The sequence below is a fragment of the Tursiops truncatus genome, chromosome 10, assembly GCF_011762595.2.
Source record: "Tursiops truncatus isolate mTurTru1 chromosome 10, mTurTru1.mat.Y, whole genome shotgun sequence".
In the NCBI taxonomy this organism is placed as follows: domain Eukaryota; kingdom Metazoa; phylum Chordata; class Mammalia; order Artiodactyla; family Delphinidae; genus Tursiops; species Tursiops truncatus.
The window spans coordinates 71843797-71867624 of NC_047043.1; the positions used below are offsets into that span (position 1 = coordinate 71843797).

The window sequence follows — 23828 nt, forward strand, 5'->3', positions numbered from 1 at the left end:
TCACCGGCTCAGAAATCCCTAATGGCTGACTACACCTGGCTGGGAGTTAAAAATAGTTTATTATTAATGATAGCAGACGTACAATAAGCAAATACAGGGTGCCAGGCCCTTTCCTAAGCACCTTAAAAAAACCTGCCTTATTCCTCTCAACAGCGCCATGAAGTAGGTGCCACCACTGTGCCCATTTCTTAGAGGAGGAATGTGAGGGGTTCAGATATGGTTCCCTCCCAGAACACACAGTGAGTCTGACCTCAAGGCCCCTATTCTGAACCACTAGACTTATTTTATTGTTACTAATAAATTCTTATCAACAATATTTTTAAAATATAGGAAGTTAAAAATTAGAGAAATTAATAACCTGTGTTCCTACCATCAGTTTATTTTTCTAAAATTAGGTTTTCAGGCCAGCAAGAAATCCTTGGTAGCCTCCTGAAGAATACTGATGCCCAGAGAGGAGAAGGGACTTGCTTGAGGCCACACAGCCTGACAGTGCCAGGACCGGGGTGCAAAACAGGTCCTCGGATAGTTACTTGGGTACTTCCTGGGTTCTGTGATGCTGCCTCAGCCTTTCAGCTAGGCCCCTGGAGACCCTGCCCCCTCCCCCTCTGCACTGTGACCTCCCCTTTCCTTCTCTGCTTCCTTTGCTCTAGCCCAGGCTAGTGAACACACATTCTTCCTGCTGCTGCCTTTGCTTAGGCTGTCCGCACCTCTGGGAATGCCCTTCATGGAATCTCTAATGTCTAAATTGTCAAAAGTCCAGAAATAACAAAAGTAAAACCGATGAATCACCAGAGTAGTAATTAGTAAAAATTTATTGCGCAAACACACCAACAAGGCAGAACCCGGAGCACTCAAACCAAAACGATGGAATGAGGCTCAGGGATATATTATTATAAAGCAGCTTACATAGGGAGAAAGCAGTGACGGTTTATTCTTTACAGTGGTTGGTTATGGTGTTAGAATTTTCTTAAATAACAGGGAATTGGTTAATAGTTACCTCATATCAACCTTGGGAAACAAGGTTTTGCTTATGATTTTTAGGGACAAGCAAGAAATGACCCAGGTCAAGTTAGTCTTGCAAAATAAATTAAGCTTTGTTTGTATGACTGAACTGGTCTCATCTGCTCAGGGAATTTTTAAGGCTGGTCTCCATTTGTTTGTTTGTTTGTTTGTTTTGCGGTACACGGGCCTCTCACTGGCCTCTCACTGTTGTGGCCTCTCCCGTTGCGGACGCGCAGGCTCAGCGGTCATGGCTCATGGGCCCAGCTGCTCCGCGGCATGTGGGATCTTCCCGGACCAGGGCACGAACTCGTGTCCCCTGCATCGGCAAGCGGACTCTCAACCATTGCGCCACCAGGGAAGCCCTCCATTTGTTTTTGATTTAACAAAATATTACCTACCCCTTAGCTCATCTGTCCCCTCCAAGAACACTACCCTGATTTTTCCCCTGGCCCCAACTAAAATTTGTTTCTTTCTCCCTTGGGATCCCATAGCTGGGACCCTACTACCTTCTACTCCCATGGTGGCGTTTGGAAAGTTCTGCAGCACGCATCTGTCTTGTCCTCTTGGGTGCAGTTGTCCTAGCAGGATCACGAGTGTTCCCCAAGACTCCTCTTCCACTTGCCTGGTGAAGCCCCAGGACAGAGAAAGAGGTCCGTGGGGGATGGGTTGGTTTCTGAAGTAAGGATAAGCTCAGGATTTCTGAACCCTGCTACCCCAAACTCCCTTCATTGAGCTGCAGCTGATCAAAGAGAGAATGGCTCAGTGTGGTACCGAATGCTATAATTACATGTTTGTTTTTGTTTACAACCCAAAGGATTCCCACCAGAAAATCAGAGAGACTTGGGTCCAAATCCCATTTCTACCACTTGGTAGCTGTGTGGCCATGGGCCAGTTACCTAAACTCTGAGCCTCAGCTTCTGGTAATGGTACCTGCTTCGGAAGGCAGTGGTGAGATTTAGATAAAATAAAGCACAGGGCCCAGCATGTGGTAAGCACTCAATAAGTACCAGCTATTATGAAGAGTGAGCACCACTTTGAATTACTGGAGAATTATTAACTCATTATTAAATAGCTCATACTCTGCTTAGAGGTGGGTCAAGGGAGTTCGGGCCGAGGAGAATAAGCATTTTTTTTTCCTTTATTTTATTATTATTATTTTTTAAAGATTCTGTACTTTAATTTATTTTTTATTTATTTATTTTTGGCTGCACTGAGTCTTCGTTGCTGCACTTGAGCTTTCTCTAGTTGGGGCGAGCAGGGACTACTCTTTGTTGCGGTGCGTGGGCTTCTCATTGCGGTGGCTTCTCTTGTTGCGGAGCGTGAGCTCTAGGCGTGTGGGCTTCAGTAGTTGTGGCATGTGGGCTCAGTAGTTGTGGCTTGCCGGCTCTAGAGCTCAGGCTTAGTAGTTGTGGCGCACGGGCTTAGTTGCTCTGTGTCATGTGGGATCTTCCCAGACCAGGGCTCGAACCCGTGTCCTCTACATTGGCGGGCGGATTCTTAACCACTGCGCCACCAGGGAAGACCTCTTTTAATTTTTATAGGAGTATAGTTGATATACAATTTTTATTTTTGAGATAAATATATTTTGTACTCAGGAAGGCCGGTGAGAGTTTCTTCAACTCCAAACCATCCATTGCCTTTACAATGAGATAGAATTGCCTTTCTATTTGTTAGCTTTTTAAAAATTTATGAGCTACTAGTTCTGTGAGGATCTGCACACCTGGAATGAATGCGTGAATGCGATTTGTTCAATTGTAAGTGATTATGAAACAATGATAGGAGAAAAAAAACTTGCTCTTAGAGATGACCTTGGTTTTCATTGTGTGTTGGTTCAGGCCTATCTTGGGGGCAAGAGGTTCCATGCAAAAGTTATCTGGGTTTGGAGGGAAGGAAAGCAAGAGTGTTTTATCCTAGTACTCTAATGAACTGCTGAGAGTGGAAATCAACTTCCCTGTGTCGTGTTCTTTTCCAGCTCCTGGTTATTCTGATGACTAGATCAATTATTACAATGATGAGAGTTCAAAAGAAGAGGGCCAGGAATGCCCCCCTCAAAGCTGTGTTTGGAATATGCTGGGAAGCTAGTTATGCAAGTTGAAAAAAAATTTTTTACTTTAAAATTTCTCCTAAATTGATTCTTTGTTGGAATACATTAGGATCCCATTTGATAATTTAAGGACTGTTGAGTTTAGATATTTTAAGACATAACGTTTTGTAAGTTTCACAGTTCTATGGAATTTAGCAGACTTTAGGACTTTTCTTTATTTCTGTGACCCTGTAGGGACATAAACACTTACTGTACTATCCGTTACAGCGACCTTTAGCCACATGTGGCTATTTAAATTCAAATTAATTCAAATTAAATAAAATCAAAAATTCTGTTCTTCAGTCACACTAGCCACATTTCACATGCTCACGTGCCATGTGGCCAGCAGCTACCGTATTAAGCAGAGCAAATAGAGAACATTCCTGTCTTCACAGAAAGTCCTATGGGATAGCACTGTTTATATCTATAAGGCCATGGGAAAGCCACTTGATTACGGGGTTAAGTTCCCTTCTTTCTGGCAAGTCATCTGCAGGCCAAGAAATGGAGTGTGCAGAGGAAGTTTTACTGTCAAGGATGAGAATGTTAATAAATCCCCTTAGCCTCATTTTGGCTGAATGGCTCACTGGCTTTTAACACTGCCGGATTCAAAGGATGGGAGAGAGGGTGGAATCAGATGAAGTGTCTCTGGGCAGTGCATCTCCTGGCTGCATGTTATAACCTTCTAGAGAAGGTTAAAAAATACCCATGCCTGGGGCTTCACTGGTGGCGCAGTGGTTGAGAGTCCGCCTGCCGATTCAGGGGACACGGGTTCGTGCCCCGCCCCGGCCCGGGAATATCCCACATGCCACGGAGCGGCTGGGCCCGTGAGCCATGGCCGCTGAGCCTGCGCGTCTGGAGTCTGTGCTCCGCAACGGGAGGGGCCACAACAGAGAGAGGCCCGCGTAGGGCCAAAAAAAAAAAAAATACCCATGCCTGGACTCTGCCCCAGGCCAGCTGAATCTGAATCTCTGAGGGTGGTCCCTGGAATCCGAGGAATCTGTATTTTTTTTAAAGCTCCCTGGGGGGTTCTGTTGTGCAGACCGGGTTGAGAACCACTGCCTTCAAGAGAACTGCCTTCTAGACTGTGCCCTTAAAAAAAAAAAAATTCCTGAGCACTGGAAGAAAATATGTCAAGGTAGATTTGGTGAGTGGCTAAAAATGTTCCTCACTGATTAACTACAGTAATAAAGGTTGGAGTTGAGTGGGCTCACTTCCTGTAGAAGTGGTCTCCCCTGAGGGCAGCTTTCCCCCTAGGGAGCATTTGGCAGCATCTGGAGATATTTTTGCTTGTCACAACTTGAGGGCCTCGCCTGCGATACTGTTAATTACCCTCACAATGCATAGGAGATGCACAGCAAAGAATTAATCCGGCCCCAAAGACATAATTTTTGCAAACCAAAGTCCTCTCTGACCTTGGATGTAGTTGCCTCTTCAGAAGAGGTCAAGGGGGCTTCCCTGGTGGCGCAGTGGTTAAGAATCCGCCTGCCAGTGCAGGGGACACGGGTTAGAGCCCTGGTCTGGGAAGATCCCACATGCCGGAGCAGCTTAAGCCCGTGCACCACAACTACTGAGCCTGTGTGCCACAACTACCGAAGCCCATGTGCCTAGAGCCCATGCTCCGCAACAAGAGAAGCCACCGCAATGAGAAGCCCGCACACCGCAACAGAGTAGCCCCTGCTCGCCGCAGCTAGAGAAGGCCGGGGCGCAGCAACAAAGACCCAACGCAGCCAAAAAAAAAAGTTAGGGAGAGATTAAGATATCCTCCTAAACGGAACCCTCTTGATCATATTTCAGGTTTTTCAATCCCAGAAGCTGTGTAGGGTGTTGCTGTCCGTGGTTGGACGCCTTTGGGGCTGTACCAGGGAAGCTGCTGATTCAGGGAAGCTGTACCTCCTGCTGAAGGTGTGGGCAGGTTCTTACTTACCCTGCTGCAGGTTGAGATCCTCTTCTTGTGAAGTAATTACCCAAAGTGACAGCAGCCTTTCTCCTAGGTGGTTTAAGCTGTGGCTTTTGGCTATTGGTATTGGGTGTTTGATCTGTGATATACCCAGAATAGGATTCAAGCTTGGACTTCCCTGGCGGTCCCGTGGTTAAGACTGCACTTCCACTGCAGGGGCGCAGGTTCTATCCCTGGTCTGGGAAGTTCCACATGCTGCGTGGTACAGCTCCCCCCTCCCCCCCCCCCCCAGAAAAGATTATATGGAATAGAATTCAAGCCTTATATGTGATGAAGTTTGGGAACTGAGCTATGGGTTACACTCTGGGAATATAAAGATAGCAGGCATCTGAACAGACCTGGGCACAGTGGCAGTGCAGGGTGATGGAGGTGTGGTGTTTCTGAACACAAGTTCGTGTGCCCGACACACAGAAAGGCCAAGCAAACCAAAACGTCAGATTTTGGAGCAGAGAAAGTTTATTGCAGGGCCAAGCAAGGAGAACAGGTGACTCATGCTCAAAAACCCCGAACTCCCTGGTGGTTTTGGGGGAGACCATTTTAAAGTCAAATTTGGGGTGCGGGCTGCAGGTTGTGAGTTTCTTCTGATTGGTTGGTGGTGAGGTAACAGGGTAGTGCTCCAGGAATCTTGCGCTCATCCTGAAGTTACCATCCTCCACCTGGGTGGGGGACTTAGTTTCCGCAGAAGAGGGCAAAGATACTGTGATGTATATTCCCTGAGGAGGAACCAGGACCCTGCCCCAAGGCTGCACTATTCTGACAGCTCCTCTGTTTCTGCATTCCCTCTCTTCCCTGATTAGCAACTGTTTGAATATTCCCTTTGGAACTCAGGGAAGGTCAAGGAGGCTGAATGAAGCCTACAAACAAGAAATGGAGGACACAGAAGGGCTTTTGTGCCTAGGAGGGCCCCATAGGGTCCTGCTCAGTTTCAGTGGCAGGGCTTTCTAGCGCCGCCTTGGAAGGCAGGGCAGCTCTTCCCAGCTGTGCTGTGAGCGGTCGCATCCGCCAGTCACTGCTGTGAGCAGTCCCCGTGCATCATCTCATTTTGTCCCCACACCGAGGCTCTAAGAGGTTCAGTGACTTGCCAAGGTCACACACGGATCAGCGACAGAGCAGAGAATTGAACCCAGGTTATGGAACTGCGCAGCTGAACCCTCAGAGGAGCATTTACAGATGGGGTAATATTTTCGTAGCCAAGACTTGAAGGTTGAGCGGGAGCTCAGCAGGCAGGGGTGTGCTAGGAAGAGGGGAGCGTTTGTGCCAAAGCTGTGCGGGTGTGAAGGAGCGTAAGGCTTAGGGATTGCAGATCATTCAGGGAAAGGTGGGGCGGGGGCCTTCCATGTCATGCTGAGGGCCACTGTGAGCCACCAGTGGAGTAGGGGCAGAGGAGAGAAGAGCTGTGTGCCATTGGGCACCTGGCTTAACCTCTCTGGGTCTCACCTTCCCATCTGAACTGGAGCCTCTAAAGCTACACTGCTCTGATGAGGAAAGTTCATTTGACTGGTGGCCGTAATGGGCAAAGTGAAGGAATGGCCTGCAGTGGCGCTGCTGGGACCGCCCTGCTGATTCAGGGCTTCCATGCTTTCACTTGGTATTTATACCAAGTGACCACCAAGTGTTACCGAGCTCAAGCTCGCTCTGCTCGCCGCACAAGAGGCCAGTGAATCGGAGACGAGGTGTTGAGGCAAGGAAGACGACTTTATTCGGAAAGCTGGCTGACCGAGAAGATGGCAGACTAGTGTCTCTGATAAACCATCTTATCTGGACTTGGATGCCAGTTTCTTTTATAGAATCAGAGAGGGGGAGGTGGTGAGGAAGTAAAGTAATAAGGCAGAATAGAGAGGGAGAGGCGGAGAGGAAGTAAAGTAAAAGGGCCATCGGTCTTGCAGAACATCTCCTGGAATGACCAGCCTCGGTGAGGGGATGTGTTTCTTTTTTTCTTGCAGCCGTTCACAGGTGGGCAGGGTTCCCTGAGGCAGGCCGTTATGTATGAGTATAATAACAAAAGCAACGAAAGGCAAAGGTTAAAGTCAAGCAGATCCAACGTGGGGTCCCATTTAGCTCTTCCCTTGCCCTTCGTGTATGCTAAAGTGCCACGGCAGATGCAGAGATGTAGTAAGACTTGTCTTCAAGGAGCTTGCAGCCTAGTGGAGGGTACAGCCAGTGTTTTCGTGAGTATTATGGTAAAAGATGCAGGTCATAAATACTTGTAGGTATGGAGAATGAAGCCGAGGTTGCTAATGGCTGGGGGACTGAAGGAGATAACTCTTAGTTCTGCCAGAAAGAATTGTTAGGAGATGGGGATAGATAGAGAGGGTATCATCCAGGTCGACAGAAAATGGGGCAGTGGAGAAAAATACAAAGCCAGTTCAGGTACAGTCACCAGAGGGTCTGATTATCAGCCTATCTAGTAGCAGATTCCCCATAGTTTACAGGTTTTAGTGGGGAAGCAGACGTTATAACAGGAAAATATTCATTAATGGACTTGCCACTTACAAACTTGGGTCCCACCCCGTCGTGCCTCCGTCTCTTTTCAACAGTGGTGTCCAGCCATGCTCCAGGAGCATCCACCTCTTGGTCATCGTCTCTCCCAGGTCTCAAGGACATTTTACAAATACAAGACAAACCTTGGAGAGAGAGACATGGGATTTCATGAACTCACCGCAGAAGCCGCTTGACTGTGGAGGCAGTAATAGATGTGACACCTGTTAGTTGATGACGAGAGGGCGGGACTTGAAAATCAAAGGATTGAGAGGCCTGGGGCAAAGCAGTAAAGCATTTTTGCAAAAAACATCCCTTGTATAATAGCGCTGTGCCAACCAAATGTTAACTGGAAGGACTTACCATACTCTAAGGCAATTTACGTGTGATTTATTCTTTGTTCTAAGAATTAGCACAGGATGACAGTTATAACTTAAATCTTGTTCCATATTTGCTATTGATCTTAGGATAGATTTTGATTTTTGTTTACTTATTTGGATAAAGTTCTAAACAAAACTGTGTTTTGACTAAAATTTTGAGCGTGGCATCACCTTTTTCTGATGCTGATTTCCCTGTGTACAGAGATCTCTGGGGAAGAGATTCTGGCTAGAGAAGGTAGGGACCAGCTCACGAAGGGCTCTGAATGCTGAACCTCATGCTGGAAGCCAGAGTTCTTGTCCTGGTAGAACCTGCCAGCTGTTTATAACAGGGCTCCTTTCTGTCTCACACTGGCTTTGTCCCTGCAGTTAGAAAATACTGTAGACCAGCTTCCCTCCTTTAGAAATGACAAAGCCCTCTTTAATCTCCTTGCTTTTCTTTTGAGTTCGGAGCACAGATTCGAGCCATGGGAGAGTGTTTTGGGGCCCTGAGGTTCTATTTCCGGCCTTCTGCTCTTGCATACCCATATAGAGGGCTATTTTAATTCCTTTCAGTCATGTGGAAAGTAGTCACTTATGTGATGCTCTTTCTAGCACCTTACCTTTGAGAGCTGATCTCAGCCAATGACAGTGCATGTGTTTGCATTAATTCATAGAGCAGTGTTCGAGTTAAAGCTTGTTCTGGGAGAGCCTAAAGACTTCGTGGTCCCTGGAGGTAAAGGGTCAAGTGGCTTTTGGCTCCTCTTTTATCCAGTGGAAGACTGGCTTGTATTTCTGTAGGGTTTTCTTGCTTTAAGCATGATTTCAAGCAGGTGGTTATTTCAGACTAATCGCCAGCCTACATCTTGATCCCAGAGGCTGCTGCTTTGAAGGTGCTGGGCTAGTTCAGGATACGTTGTGCGTGTTTCATTGCCTCGCTTCTTGGCCAGTACGATTTTTTTAGAAGATGTGCCACTGGGTACATAAGCCCCCTGTCTTCCAGCTGAGCCCCTGATTGACCTGCCTGCCTCTCTCTCTCCTCGGGCTGTGTCCCTTCTCCTCAGGATTGGGTAGCAGGATTTTCTGGTTCTCTGATTCTCTGTCTACAGGACCAGCCTGCTGGGCTGAGCTTCCTTGCCCACAGTGCTGCCCCAGGTGGCAGAAGCAGGGCCTGGGGCTGTGGGCTTGGCTGGCTCTCGAGCAAAAACCCCCGTGGGGAATCAGCTGCTAGTGATTCGGTACAAAGCAGGACGGAGTGAATCTTCTTATCAGTACCTTTCCCAGAACCATGAAGGAGATACACTTTCTGTGGCCATTGAGCATGTGAAATGTGGCTAGCGCAGCTGAGGAGCTGAATTTTATGTTTTATTTAGTTTTGATCATTTTAAATTTAAACAGTCACCATGTGGCTAGTGGCTACTGTATTGGACAATGTAGGATAGACCATTGTACTTGAGGAGTTTATATTGTATTTTTAAAATATTTTATTTTATTTGCTTATTTTTATTTTTGGCTGCGTCGGGTCTTAGTTGTGGCACACGGGCTCTCTTCTTTGTGGCTTGCAGGCTCTTCACTGTGGTGTGTGGGCTTCTCTCTAGTTGCGTCGTGCAGGTTTTCTCTTCTCTAGTTGTGGCGCATGGGCTCTGTAGTTTGTGGCACGCGGGCTCAATAGTTGTGGCGCACGGGCTTAGTTGCCCTGCGGCACGTGGGATCTTAGTTACCTGACCGGGGATCGAACCCACGTCCCCTGCATTGCAGGACGGATTCTTTACCACTGGACCACCAGGGGAGTCCCTATATTGTATTTTTTAATTAAATAGGGAAAACCTTGAACGTGCACATGGTAGCAATTCAAAAGGTACAAAAGGATATCAGTGAAAAGTCTCCCTCATCTCTGCCCCTAGCCTCTCAGTTTCCTTCCCAACCCCAGTCATGATTATCATCTGTGTCCGTCCTGAAACATTTTACACACATATAAGCATAACATGCATATTTCTCTCTCTCTCTCTCTCAATGCAAGAGATGTTATTCTACCCATTCTCTTCTGTTCCTTGCATTTTTAGTTAACAGTGTACCTTGGAGGTCATTACCCGTAGAGACAAATATGCCACATTATTTTAATGGCTTATAGTTAATTTTATTTGTATTTAATGGCTGTACATTATACTTCTTTATAAAGTTGTACCATCATTTACTTAACATATCCCCTACGAGTGGGCATGTGAGTGCCAATTTTTTTTGCCGTGATAAGTAATACTATAACAAATAACCTTCACAAACATGTTCTCAAACATGTTCAGGTATGAACACAAATCAGTTCCTAGAAATTAGATTATTAGATCAAAGGTATGTGTACTGTACATTGCTGCAGATTTTGCCAAAATGCCATCTGTAGGGTTTGTTGATGGGAGTATAAATCTGTACCTTGCGTGAGGGCATCTATTTTCCCACGGCCCCAGCAGCACAGTCTGTTATTACACTTTTTGTTCTTTGCCAATACAATAAAGATCACCATCGCCTTGTAGGTTTAATTTGCATTTCTCTTGTAAATGAGATTGAGCATCTTTTTATATGTCGAAGAGTCATTTGTATTTCCTTTCTGTTACATGAACTACTCAGATCATTCGCCCATTTTTCTACTGGATTTTATTGTTGTTTTTATTGATTTGTAGGACCCTTTATTAGTCTGTCATCTCTGATATGTATTGACACATTTTAACCTTGGTCATAATATCCTTTTTTAAAATATTTATTTTATTTATTATTTATTTAATTTATTAATTTGGTTGCGCTGGGTGTTAGCTGTGGCAGGCAGGCTCCTTAGTTGCAGCTCGCCGGCTCCTTTAGTTGTGACACATGTGCTCCTTAGTGGCGGCCAGCAGGCTCCTTAGTTGCAGCTCACAGTCTCCTCAGTTGTGGCACGTGAACTCTTAGTTTCGGCATGCATGTGGGATCTAGTTCCTTGACCAGGGATCGAACCTGGGCCCCCAGCATTGGGAGTGTGGAGTCTTAACCACTGCGCTACTGGGGAAGTCCCATGATATCCCTTTCCATGTGGACATTTAAAAACATTTTTATGTAGTCAGCTTATTAATCTTTATGTTATGGCCTCTAGGTTTTAAATCTTAACTTAGAAAGGCTTTCCCTGTGAAGGTGTTTTCAAACAGAGTTCTCATGTTTTCTTCTAGAACTTTCATAGTGTTATTATTTTATTTTATTTTCAAATTTTATTTTATTTATTTTTTTATACAGCAGGTTCTTATTTGTCATCAATTTTATACAGATCAGTGTATACGTGTCAATCCCAATCGCCCAATTCATCCCACCCCCACCCCCACCCGCCCACCGCTTTTCCCCCCTTGGTGTCCATACGTTTGTTCTCTACATGTGTGACTCAACTTCTGCCCTGCAAACCGGTTCATCTGTACTATTTTTCTAGGTTTCACATGCATGTGTTAATATACGATATTTGTACTTCACTCTGTATGACAGTCTAGATCCATCCACATCTCAACAAATGACCCAATTTCATTCCTTTTTATGGCAGAGTAATATTCCGTTGTATATATGTACCACATCTTCTTTATCCATTTGTCTGTCAATGGGCATTTAGGTTGCTTCCATGACCTGGCTATTGTAAATAGTGCTGCAATGAACATTGGGGTGCATGTGTCTTTTTGAATTATGGTTTTCTCTGGGTATATGCCCAGTAGTGGGATTGCTGGATCATAGGTAATTCTATTTTTAGTCTTTTAAGGAACCTCCATACTGTTCTCCATAGTGGCTGTATCAATTTACATTGCCACCAACAGTGCAAGAGGGTTCCCTTTTCTCCACACCCTGTCCAGCATTTGTTGTTTGTAGATTTTCTGGTGATGCCCATTCCAACTGGTGTGAGGTGATGCCTCATTGTAGTTTTGATTTGCATTTCTCTAATCATTAGTGATATTGAGCAGCTTTTCATGTGCTTCTTGGCCATCTGTATGTCTTTCTTGAAGAAATGTCTATTTAGGCCTTCTGCCCATTTTTGGATTGGGTTGTTTGTTTTTTGAATATTGAGCTGCATGAGCTGTTTATATATTTTGGAGATTAATCCTTTGTCTGTTGATTCGTTTGCAGATATTTTCTCCCATTCTGAGGGTTGTCTTTTCGTCTTGTTTATGGTTTCCTTTGCTGTGCAAAAGGTTTTAAGTTTCATTAGGTCCCATTTGTTTATATTTCCATTATTCTAGGATGTGTGATTTATGTCAAAGAGTGTTCTTCTATGTTTTCCTCTAAGAGTTTTATAGTGTCCAGTCTTACATTTAGGTCTCGAATTCATTTTGAGTTTATTTTCGTGTATGGTGTTAGGGAGTGTTCTAATCTCATTCTTTTACGTGTAGCTGTCCAGTTTTCTCAGCATCACTTATTGAAGAGACTGTCTTTTCTCCACTGTATATCCTTGCCTCCTTTGTCATAGATTAGTTGGCCATAGGTGCGTGGGTTTATCTCTGGCTTTCTCTCTTGTTCCATTGATCTATGTTTCTGTTTTTGTGCCAGTACCATATTGTCTTGATTACTGTAGCTTTGTAGTATAGTCTGAAGTCAGGGAGACTGATTCCTCCAGCTCTGTTTTTTTTCCCTCAAGACTGCTTTGGCTATTTGGGGTCTTCTGTGTCTCCATACAAATTTTAAGAGTTTTTGTTCTAGTTCCGTAAAAAATGCCATTGGTAATTTGATAGGGATTGCATTGAATCTGTAGATTGCTTCGGGTAGTATAGTCATTTTCACAATATTGATTCTTCCAATCCAAGAACATGGTATATCTCTCCATCTGTTGGTATCATCTTTAATTTCTTTCATCAGTGTCTTATAGTTTTCTGCATACAGGTCTTTTGTCTCCCTAGGTAGGTTTATTCCTAGGTATTTTATTCTTTTTGTTGCAATGGTAAATGGGAGTGTTTCCTTAATTTCTCTTTCAGATTTTTCATCATTAGTGTATAGGAATGCAAGAGATTTCTGTGCATTAATTCTGTATCCTGCGACTTTACCAAATTCATTCATTAGCTCTAGTAGTTTTCTGGTAGCATCTTTAGGATTCTCTATGTATAGTATCATGTCATCTGCAAACAGTGACAGTTTTACTTCTTCTTTTCCAATTTGTATTTCTTTTATTTCTTTTTCTTCTCTGATTGCCGTGGCTAGGACTTCCAAAACTATGTTGAATAATAGTGGTGAGAGTGGACATCCTTGTCTTGTTCCTGATCTTAGAGGAAATGCTTTCAGTTTTTCACCACTGAGAATATGGGTTTGTTGTGTATGGCCTTTATTATGTTGAGGTAGGTTCCCTCTATGCCTTACTTTCTGGAGAGTTTTTATCATAAATGGGTGTTTAATTTTGTCAGAAGCTTTTTCTGCATCTATTGAGCTGATCATATGGTTTTTATTCTTCAGTTTGTTAATATGGTGTATCACACTGATTGATTTGCATATATTGAAGAATCCTTGCATCCCTGGTATAAATCCCACTTGATCATGGTGTATGATCCTTTTAATGTGTTGTTGGATTCTGTGTGCTAGTATTTTTTTGAGGATTTTTGCATCTGTATTCATCAGTGATATTGGTCTGTAATTTTCTTTTTTTGTAGTATCTTTGTCTGCTTTTGGTATCAGGGTGATGGTGGCCTCATAGAATGAGTTTTTGAGTGTTCCTTACTCTGCAGTTTTTTGGAAGAGTTTGAGAAGGATGGGTGTTAGCTCTTCTCTACATGTTTGATAGAATTCACCTGTGAAGCCATCTGGTCCTGGACTTTTGTTTGTTGGAAGATTTTAAATCACAGTTTCAATTTCATTACTTGTGATTGGTCTGTTCATATTTTCTATTTCTTCCTGGTTCAGTCTTGGAGGGTTATACCTTTCTAAGAATTTGCCCATTTCTTCCAGGTTGTCCATTTTATTGGCATAGAGTTGCTTGTAGTAGTCTCTTAGGATGCTTTGTATTTCTCCGGTGTCTGTTGTAACTTCTCCTTTTTCATTTCTAATTTTATTGATTTGAGTCCTCTCCCTCTTTTTCTTGATGAGTCTGGCTAATGGTTTATCAATTTTGTTTATCTTCTCAAGGAATCAGCTTTTAGTTTTATTGATCTTTGCTATTGTTTTCTTTGTTTCTATTTCATTTATTTCTGCTCTGATCTTTATGATTTCTTTCCTTCTCCTAACGTTGGGTTTTGTTTGTTCTTCTTTCTCTAATTCCTTTAGGTGTAAGGTTGGATTGTTTATTTGAGATTTTTCTTGTTTCTTGAGGTAGGCTTGTATTGCTATAAACTTCCCTCTTAGAACTGCTTTTGCTGCATCCCATAGGTTTTGGATCATCATTTTTCATTGTCATTTGTCTCTAGGTATTTTTTGATTTCCTCTTTGATTTCTTCAGTGATCTCTTGGTTATTTAGTAACGTATTGTTTAGCCTGCATGTGTTTGTGTTTTTTATGTTTTTTTCCCTGTAATTGATTTCTAATCTTATGGTGTTGTGGTCAGAAAAGATGCTTGATATGATTTCAGTTTTCTTAAATTTACTGAGGCTTGATTTGTGACCCAAGATGTGATCTGTCCTGGAGAATGTTCCGTCTTGCACTTGAGAAGAAAGTGTAATCTGCTGTTTTTGGATGGAATGTCCTATAAATATCAATTAAATCTATCTGGTCTATTGTGTCATTTAAAGCTTCTGTTTCCTTATTTATTTTCATTTTGGATGATCTGTCCATTGGTGTAAGTGAGGTGTTAAAGTCCCCCACTATGATTGTGTTACTGTCGATTTCCTCTTTTATAGCTGTTAGCAGTTGCCTTATGTATTGAGGTGTTCCTATGTTGGGTGCATATATATTTATAATTGTTATATGTTCTTCTTGGATTGATCCCTTGATCATTATGTAGTGTCCTTCCTTTTCTCTTGTAACTTTCTTTATTTTAAAGTCTATTTTATCTGATATGAGTATTGCTGTTCCAGCTTTCTTTTGATTTCCATTTGCATGGAATATCTTTTTCTGTCCCCTCACTTTCAGTCTGTATGTATCCCTAGGTCTGAAGTGGGTCTCTTGTAGACAGCATATATATGGGTCTTGTTTTTGTGTCCATTCAGCAAGCCTGTGTCTTTTGGTTGGAGCATTTAATCCATTCACGTTTAAGGTAATTATCAATATGTGTGTTCCTATTACCATTTTCTTAATTGTTTTGGGTTTGTTTTTGTAGGTCCTTGTTTCTCTTGTGTTTCCCACTTAGAGAAGTTCCTTTAGCATTTGTTGTAGAGCTGGTTTGGTGGTGCTGAATTCTCTTAGCTTTTGATTGTCTGTAAAGCTTTTGATTTCTCCATTGAATCTGAATGAGATCCTTGCTGGGTAGAGTAATCTTGGTTGTAGGTTCTTCCCTTTCATCACTTTAAGTATATCATGCCACTCCCTTCTGGCTTGTAGAGTTTCTGCTGAGAAATCAGCTGTTAACCTCATGGGAGTTCCCTTGTATGTTATTTGTCGTTTTTCCCTTGCTGCTTTCAATAATTTTTCTTTGTCTTTAATATTTGCCAATTTGATTACTGTGTGTCTCGGCATTTTTCTCCTTAGGTTTATCCTGTATGGGACTCGCTGTGCTTCCTAGACTTGGGTGGCTGTTTCCTTTCCGATGTTAGGGAGGTTTTTGACTATAATCTCTTCAAATATTTTCTCTGGTTCTTTCTCTCTCTCTTCTCCTTCTGGGACCCCTATAATGCGAATGTTGTTGCGTTTAATGTTGTCTCAGAGGTCTCTTAGGCTGTCTTCACTTCTTTTCATTCTTTTTTCTTTATTCTGTTCCGCAGCATTCTGTCTTCCAGGTCACTTATCCGTTCTTCTGCCTCAGTTATTCTGCTATTGATTCCTTCTAGTGTAGTTTTCATTTCAGTTGTTGTATTGTTCATCTGTGTTTGTTTGTTCTTTAATTCTTCTAGGTCTTTGTTAAACATTTCTTGCATCTTCTTGATCTTTGCCTCCATTCTTTTTCCGAGGTCCTGGATCATCTTCACTATCGTTATTCTGAATTCTTTTTCTGGAAGGTTACCTATCTCCACTTCATTTAGTTGTTTTTCTGGGGTTTTATCTTGTTCCTTCATCTGGTACATCTTGTCTATCTTTCTGTGAATGTGGTTTTTGTTCCTCAGGCTGCAGGATTGTAGTTCTTCTTGCTTCTGCTGTCTGCTCTCTGGTGGATGAGGCTATCTCGGTGTTATTTTTTTATGTTTAATTCCTTGACCCCTCTGGAATAATTCAGGGGTTTTGTGACCTTCAATCACTCATCTACCTGTCTCCTCATTTTTCTGCTGCAGTGCCTTTGCCAGCATCTCTGCTCTGTCCAGCCCTGTTTTTGAGCTTTGCGGTCCCCTCTCTGTAGCCACTCTAATAGAAATACTGTATTCATTTTCCCATTGGTTGCCACCTTCCTCTCATTCCTTTGTGAGTATAACTTTAGGTAACCCTAATCCCAGGTGGAGAAGGGGAGTTTTAATCTTTATTTGAAGGTCTTAGTTAAGTTTCAAGCCTTCAGTATCCCCTCTCACCCAAGCATGCCTGTTTCCCTTATTGCCTTTCTCGCTCCTGCAGGCCAGGTATCACCAGCTCAGTCCCTTGCTTTATCCTCATTGCAGATTCCTTCTTTGACCTTCACACCCTCCTGGCCAAGCTCTTTATCTCACTTGCCCTGCCTACCCTTGGTGCAGGTTGTTTAATTAGGGGAGGTGACCTGACCCGGAGGGAACTTTAAAGCCACAGGATATTTGCACTTCTCCTGTGCCCAGGAGGAGATGTTCTGCCTCCCCGGTTGGTTGTTAGCCCTTCATTCGTATTCTCTGATATGATTTAATGCTTTGTCATTTTCTTTCCTGTGATTCCAGAGTCTCAATTTCAGCTTCTGCCAGAGCCAGTAGCAGTTGGGAAAGAAGGCTGTGCTCTTCAAAGAGTGAGTATAGATTTTTAACACCATATATTACGGGGTGGGCGGGCGGGCAAGGCAGCCCTTTAATGAGACTGGGGCTACTCTGTAAGCTCCCTGGCACCCTTCTGCAGGCCAGCCTGTCTGGGGGCAGAAGTGTTCTCTGGTTCAGTAGGTCTGGTGGGGAGGGGATTGGGCACCTGAAGATTTTTAAAGCTCAAGATATATATCCAAAAGCCCTCCCTTCTCAAAGACTGTGCCTGGAGCAGGGCTCTGAGTTTGAAGGGAGTCAAGAAGACCTGGGCCTGTGGGGACCAGTATGCTTTCCTGGGGAGTGTGACACTTGAATCAGCCCCAAAGACAGAGAGGAGTTCATCAGGCAGGCGGGAAAGAAGTGCTCCACACGAAGGGGACAGTGTGAGAGAGATGAAGTGTGAGGCTGTGCGGGGCTTTTGTGGGGGCAGGAGTTGGATGTTTGGGGTGCAGGCGGAGGTGGGGGCCAGGAAGTTGAGTCGGGATCATACGGAGTACTCAGAGTTCACACTAGACCAGAGCCCCCTGTCCTTGGTGTGAACTGAGAAGATTCCTCTGGCAGCTGGTGGTGGAAGGACTGAACGGGGTGTGAAAGAGCAGTCTTCACAGAAGTGGGAGCGAGGAGAGATGACGACCTGGACGCAGTGTGGCGGCCGAGGGAGCTGTGGTCTGACTCCTACGACGTCTCACACCTGGTGGGAATGTTTCTTCCCCCACGACGTTCCTAGTAAATGTTAAGCCAAAGGAATTGGTTGCACAGGCTTTCGGGGGGTGTGGACACCCTAAATCTGTGCTGTCCAGCGCAGCAGCTCCTATTTATATGTGGCTCTCAAGCGTTCACAATGTGATGGATGTGACTGAAGGACTGAACTTTGAATTTTATCTAATTAGTTTACATTTAAATAACCACCTATAAACAGTGCAGTTTGTCTAGACTCAGACAGGTTGGCTCCAGTGCTGGCACCTCCTTGTCTGACAGGAGTGTTGAGCAAGGAGGAAGAGTGAGACATGCATCGGAGTCTGGGAGGCCAGACTGATGGGGATACTGTTGGCAGAAATCGACAAGTCAGGAGCAAGGGGAGAGATGTACCTGAGACCTTGTAGGACAGGACTTTTGGGTCATGGAGATAGTGAAGCAGGCTTTTGGAAGAGTCTGGAAGAAGGTCCTGGCCAGGTATGTTGATTTTTGCGTTTCCTGTAGGAGGGAGTGGCAGAGGGTGTAGATATGGTGAGCTCTTCAAGGAAGACAATGAAGAGCTCATCATGGGACTGTTCAAGGGGAAAAGTAAGGAGCGTATCATGGGAATATCCAGGGGAGAGCAGGAGCAGAGAATCTTAGGAACCAAGCTTTGCATGCTCAGAGCCATGGCTTGTTTGAACAGCAGGGGTGTCTGAGCTGCAAAGTACAGAGGAGGAATGGGCTCAGCCAGAGTGAGGGGGAGACAAGGCCAGGAGGGCAGAGGTGAGCACCTTATGGCAGCAATCCTAGGGTCATGCCACACGTTCAGTGATGACTGGGCAGGCTTAACTACTTCCTTGGAACTTTCAGTGCGATTTTCCTTCGTGATGGAGAAGATTCCTGTGACAAGGCGTTAGAGCTGCTCATTTCTCAAATTACTCTATCTCATCAATCCTGGGGCTTCCATACAAGAGAATCTTAGTATCTTTTTTAGCTGTTGGTCATTAGTAATAGGTTTTTTTTTTTTTTTTTTTTTGCGGTACGCGGGCCTGTCACTGTTGTGTCCTCTCCCGTTGCGGAGCACAGGCTCCGGACGCGCAGGCTCAGCGGCCATGGCTCACGGGCCTAGCTGCTCCGCGGCATGTGGGATCCTCCCGGACCGGGGCACGAACCCGTGTTCCCTGCAACGGCAGGCGGACTCTCAACCACTGCGCCACCAGGGAAGCCCTAGTGATAATTTTGAGGAATTGGTTTATCTTTACAAGAACCTAGTTTCAGGACTTCCCTGGTGGCGCAGTGGTTAAGAATCAGCCAGCCAATGCAGGGGACATGGGTTTGAGCCCTGGTCCGGGAAGATCGCACATGCCGCGGAGCAACAAAGCCTATGTGCCACAGCTACTGAGCCTGCGCTCTAGAGCCCGCGAGCCACAACTACGGACGCCCGTGTGCCTAGAGCCCATGCTCCGCGACAAGAGAAGCCCACGCACCGCAACGAAGAGTAGCCCCCGCTTGCTGCAACTAGAGAAAGCACGCACGCAGCAAGGAAGACCCAACGCAGCCAAAACTAAATAAATTAAATAAATAAATAAATAAAAATTATTGAAAAAAAAGAACCTCGTTTCAGAAATCAGTGTTGGGTAGATGCAACAATGTTTAACAGCTGGGATTTTATACTCAGATTTCAAGAACTTAGTGCTTTTTCCAGGTGGACAACACTGTGGAAAGAATTTTCATATTGCAGAGTTCAAGAAAAAAATTATGAGCAGCACTGGTTAGTTTGTTGTTGTTTGTTGTTTTTTGGTGTTTTTTGGGTGTGTTGGTTCTTAGTAGCGGCACATGGGCTCTTCGTTGTGGTGTACGGGTTTTCTCTTCTTTAGCTGTGGCGTGCGTGTTCCAGATCACGTGGGCTCTAGCAGGCTCTGTAGTTGAGGCACTCAGGGCTTAGTTGCCTGCATTGTGAGACGGATTCTTTACCACTGGACCACCAGGGAAGTCCCAGCACTGGTTAGTTATTCAAAGACACCAGCAACAATAAGGTAACAAGTTGTTAACTTGTAAAGTTAGCATGTTACATCCTCTTAAAATAGTTCTGGAGAAGTGCAAAGAATGTCTATGGGAACACTGAACTCCGGGTCTTTTGTGTAACTGATGTACAATAAATATCTGCTTTAGCAAGTGCTGAGAGAAGGCAAAGGTAGCATGAACCAGGCACACCTACAGGATTGGACTGAAATGCAGCTCATGCCAGGTACCAGTCAGGTGACCTTGGGGGCATTTGTTAACTTCTGTAAGCTTCAGTTTCTCCATCTTTAAAATGGGAGAAATGCTTCTTACTCCCAGTGTTGTGCAGGATAAAATGAGAGGATGTGTGTGAACCATCTACACGGGGCCTGGCATACAGCAGTCGTCCAGTACATGGAGGCTGTCGCTCTTCTATCTTTGGCTATGGTGGTAGTGGCCATGGTCATTATTGTTGTTGCTATAGTTATTAAAATAATCATGATTTTGAAGAGACCAGGACTTTAGTTTGTCAAAATTGATGGCATATGATGTCCAGGGGAAGGCAAGATTCTATAAAAGTGTTTTACATTCTATTTATTCTTGGAATTTTGCTTTATACCTTAAGATTAAAGTATCAGAACTCAGGATGACGGGTTTTAAAAGTCAGTGAGAACATTAAAAGACAGTTGTGACACGTTATGCCTGACCTCTAACCCCTGACTAAACCTGGGAACATGAGTCCAATGTTTATCTAGATCTACTGATTAATTTTTGTCCCTGCGTTCAGAGATAAAGGCCCTGAATGCACAGCTTGGATGTTAACAGGGGAAGGCCACGTGGGAGCCTCCGGTCTCGGGGTGAGAGTGTGTTACCCTCCCTGGTACCATAAAGACCAGCTCTCCTTCCTGATGTCCCCTCGTGTCAGACTGTGCTGCAAAGCCGCTGAAATCACTGTCATTAACACTGGGGTGTCTCACGTGACACAACAGATACGTAAAACAAGTTCATTTTTCTTTTTCAGTCTATTCAGCCATTATCAAACACCAAAACGTTATCAAACATTAACCACGCACCAGATATTTCCCAGATACTGTTTTAGGTTTTGGGGAAAATGTAACAGGGAACGAGATTCTCGTGGGGAGCGAGCCAGATCCTACTCTTCAATTGTCTGGCATAATTTCAGAAATGTTTTAAGTCACCAGAGTAGGAAAAGGCAGATGAGATGTTTTGGACGAATGTTCTCATTGATAGATGAGGAAACCAAGGTCTCCCAGCCGGTGCGTGGAAGAGCCAGCGGAGTGCCCCACCCCCAGCCGCGTGCCCGTCCATCACACACATCTGCCCCAGTGGCAGCCATTCATCTGTCACCACCATGATGTTCACCAGATCCGTGAATCACCTATTAGCATTTTTCTTTAACTCATTTCCTTCTTTTAACTTAGATTAATGTGCATCGCTACCATAAACTGAAAATATCCATAAAAATCAACACAACGTTATTAAATAGCTAGATACCGTTGCCTGCGGGAGGCTCAAGGGTTAGAAAGCTATTTTGTAACCACACTGAGTTTCTCTTTGACCTAAGCAGGGCGGGAAAAGAACTGCAAAGAGATGACTTTCTCAGTGTGAATGTGAGTGTTACCTGATGCTGTGTAGCCCTGAGTGTTCTGCCCCCTGAAGTCATCTCGCAAACATCAGTTGTTTGGTCCCTGTGCTTAGGGAAACTCCACGCCCTACCCCTTAGTTGATGTTCAGTCATTGGTGATTCTGGGTTCACAAGGCTTCAGTTTTTCTGTGTCCAGCCTTGGGTACATAGAACATCCTATAAACAAACCCCAGCAGGGTAGGGCAGCTGCCTTTTCAAAGGCTGGGGCAAGTCCTTTGTAAAACGAAGGATGTTGCAGAGGTAGGAATAATGGTCAGCTCTTTATAGAAAACTCAGAAAACATGAGTGTCTTCGCTCAGGGCCTGTCTGTATTTGATGTCATCAGGGAAAGTGTGCAGGATTCTTTGTAACAAGTCCAAGCCTTGCTAAATTGATGATGCTCTGCAAAAGCTCCTTATTAAAGACTTTATTCTGCCGTTAAATGGAGGATGGAGCCAGATAAAACCTTCCCCCAAACTGACTGTGACATCCCTAGCAGGCATTGATGAAGCCATGAGGTTTCTTTTTGATGATCATGACTTCATGTTGGGGCTCCCATCTCCAGTGTCAGAGTCTGTGACATCTATGGCTTTGGGCATAAAATGTTCTAATTCCTAGTCTAAAATAACAGCATGCAGTTAACTTCCTGCAGCTCAGGAATCAGAATTCACGGCGGCCCTCAGCAGTTTTTAAGGCCTTTATGTGATGTGGAAAAGTCCTCTTGAATCCGCCAGTTCCCATCTTCACCAACTCTTGTGACCCACACTATTCAAATAGATTCGTAAAATACCCTTCACTCTGTGATTAATTTTCTTACCCCTTGACAGTGGGGCCTTTGTAGCATCGTAAATTGTATCCAGCATTAAATAGGTGACTCCTCTGGGGAGTTTTGTAATTATTGAAAGAGAGAAAAGTCAGGTCTCTTATAACATCACTGGGAATGGTTGTCCCTAAAACAAATAGGATTGAACCCATTTTGTAACTTTGATTTTCATTAATTCATTTGCACCTTATTTGTGTCCTGTGCTTATTCTAGGCACTAGAAAGAACATGTATGATTATTCCTACCGTCTAGGAGCTCTGGTTCTGGGAGGAGAAAGAGGCCAGTGATATAAGTGTGCTGGAAAAAGTGTTTACAGTGACTGAGAAACTGAGAGGACAGTTGAATCAGAAACACAGACAGTGCTTTTGCCCCTGAGAAGGCGGCAGCTTTCATTACCCTAGACTCAGTACTGTCCCCGGATAGAGTGTGTGTGAAACTGAAAGGAACCATCTAACCCACCTACAGATGTATCTGTTTCCCCCTCTAGACCGAGGGGCTTGTTTCACCAAACCTCTCACAAGAGACCAAACATCTAAATGGAGATGTCACATCTTCATGGAGAAATCAGGGGTGACAAATGTGGGTATTTAAAAGCAGAGAGGTTACAAAGATTGAGAAAAGGCCATTTGAAAAAAATTAGACCAAGTGGAGTTAGGAGCAAAGAGAGTGGGTCCAAGCCAGAAACTTGTTTTTTAATCATGACTACCAGCTGAGTGACCTTGCGCAAGTTACTTAACCTCTCTGTGCCTTAGTTGCCTCAACCTATAAATATAGGGAATAAAACACTCGCCTTGCCTGTCTGATGGAGTTGGTGTGCTCTATCAAGGGTTAGCAAATTACAACCTGAAGGCTGTTTTTTACAATACAATTTTATTGGCACACAGTCACACCCATTCATTACATGTTGTATGGCTGCTGTCTCGCTACAAGGGCAGCTTGAAGAGTTGCGACAGAGACCTTATAACCCACAATGCTGAAATATTTATCGTCTGCCCTTTACAGAAAAAGTTGGCTGACCCCCATGCTCAGTGGTCATACTGTGCCATCTTGAAATCATTATAAAATTGAAACACACATCAGTTGATAGAGGTGTATGGGACAAAGCCTTCCATTTCACAGGAAATATAAGGAAGACCATGATTTGCTAGATGTTTGCTTTTTCTTGAAGAAGCCTCTTTTTTATGTTAGTGAGATGCACACTTAACACAAGTGGCCAAGTCCTCAGATGGCAAAGGGCCACACCTGACTTACAGATCCTTGCAGAAGTCGTTTTCTCTATTGGGGAGGATGACGGGACTTGAAATATTTTTTATTCCATGAAAAAAAAAAAAACATGTTGTGAGTGAGTTCATGAGACAGGACTGGGTGGGGACCTCTAATTCAGTGGTGATTTCTAGAGTGCCTAGAAATGGGTCAGGCCCTAGTCTGAATGCTGGGGATACAGTCCCTCCCCTCCTGGAGCTCACATCCTAGCCTTCAGATGTGTCCACCAAGTCTATGGAAGGACATCAGAAAGTATACTGAAAACTCTGCTGTTCTAATGTGTTCCCTCCTAACGTTTTACTGTATATCACTTATATGTGAAGTCTGTGCCTGTACATGATACATAAGCAAAGATTTTAAAGGGTAGACCGTGAAAAGCAAGTCTCCCTCTATCCCTGACACCCATCTGATTCCCACCTCAGATGCAACCACTGTTGCTGGTTTCTTGTACACCTTCCAGTGATAGTCTGTATATAGATAAGCATCCATGTGTACATGTGTATGTTTTCCTTCCTCTCCTCCCTTCCTCCCTTCCTTCCTTCCTTCCAGGCCTTCTGTCCTCCCTAACTTTTCATT

At 44.2% G+C, this 23828-nt stretch overlaps 1 protein-coding gene across 6 annotated transcripts in view; it reads left to right on the forward strand.

Annotated features, from left to right (window-relative positions):
* The window catches only part of ABHD6 (abhydrolase domain containing 6, acylglycerol lipase), a 120617-nt gene that overhangs the window by 68076 nt on the left and 28713 nt on the right, over positions 1-23828 (forward strand). For all 6 annotated transcript variants that reach the window (XM_073811267.1, XM_019947718.3, XM_073811269.1 and 3 more), the window contains one exon: positions 16771-16835. The gene's annotated coding sequence lies outside the window, so the exon portion shown is untranslated. The remainder of the gene's footprint in view (positions 1-16770; positions 16836-23828) is intronic.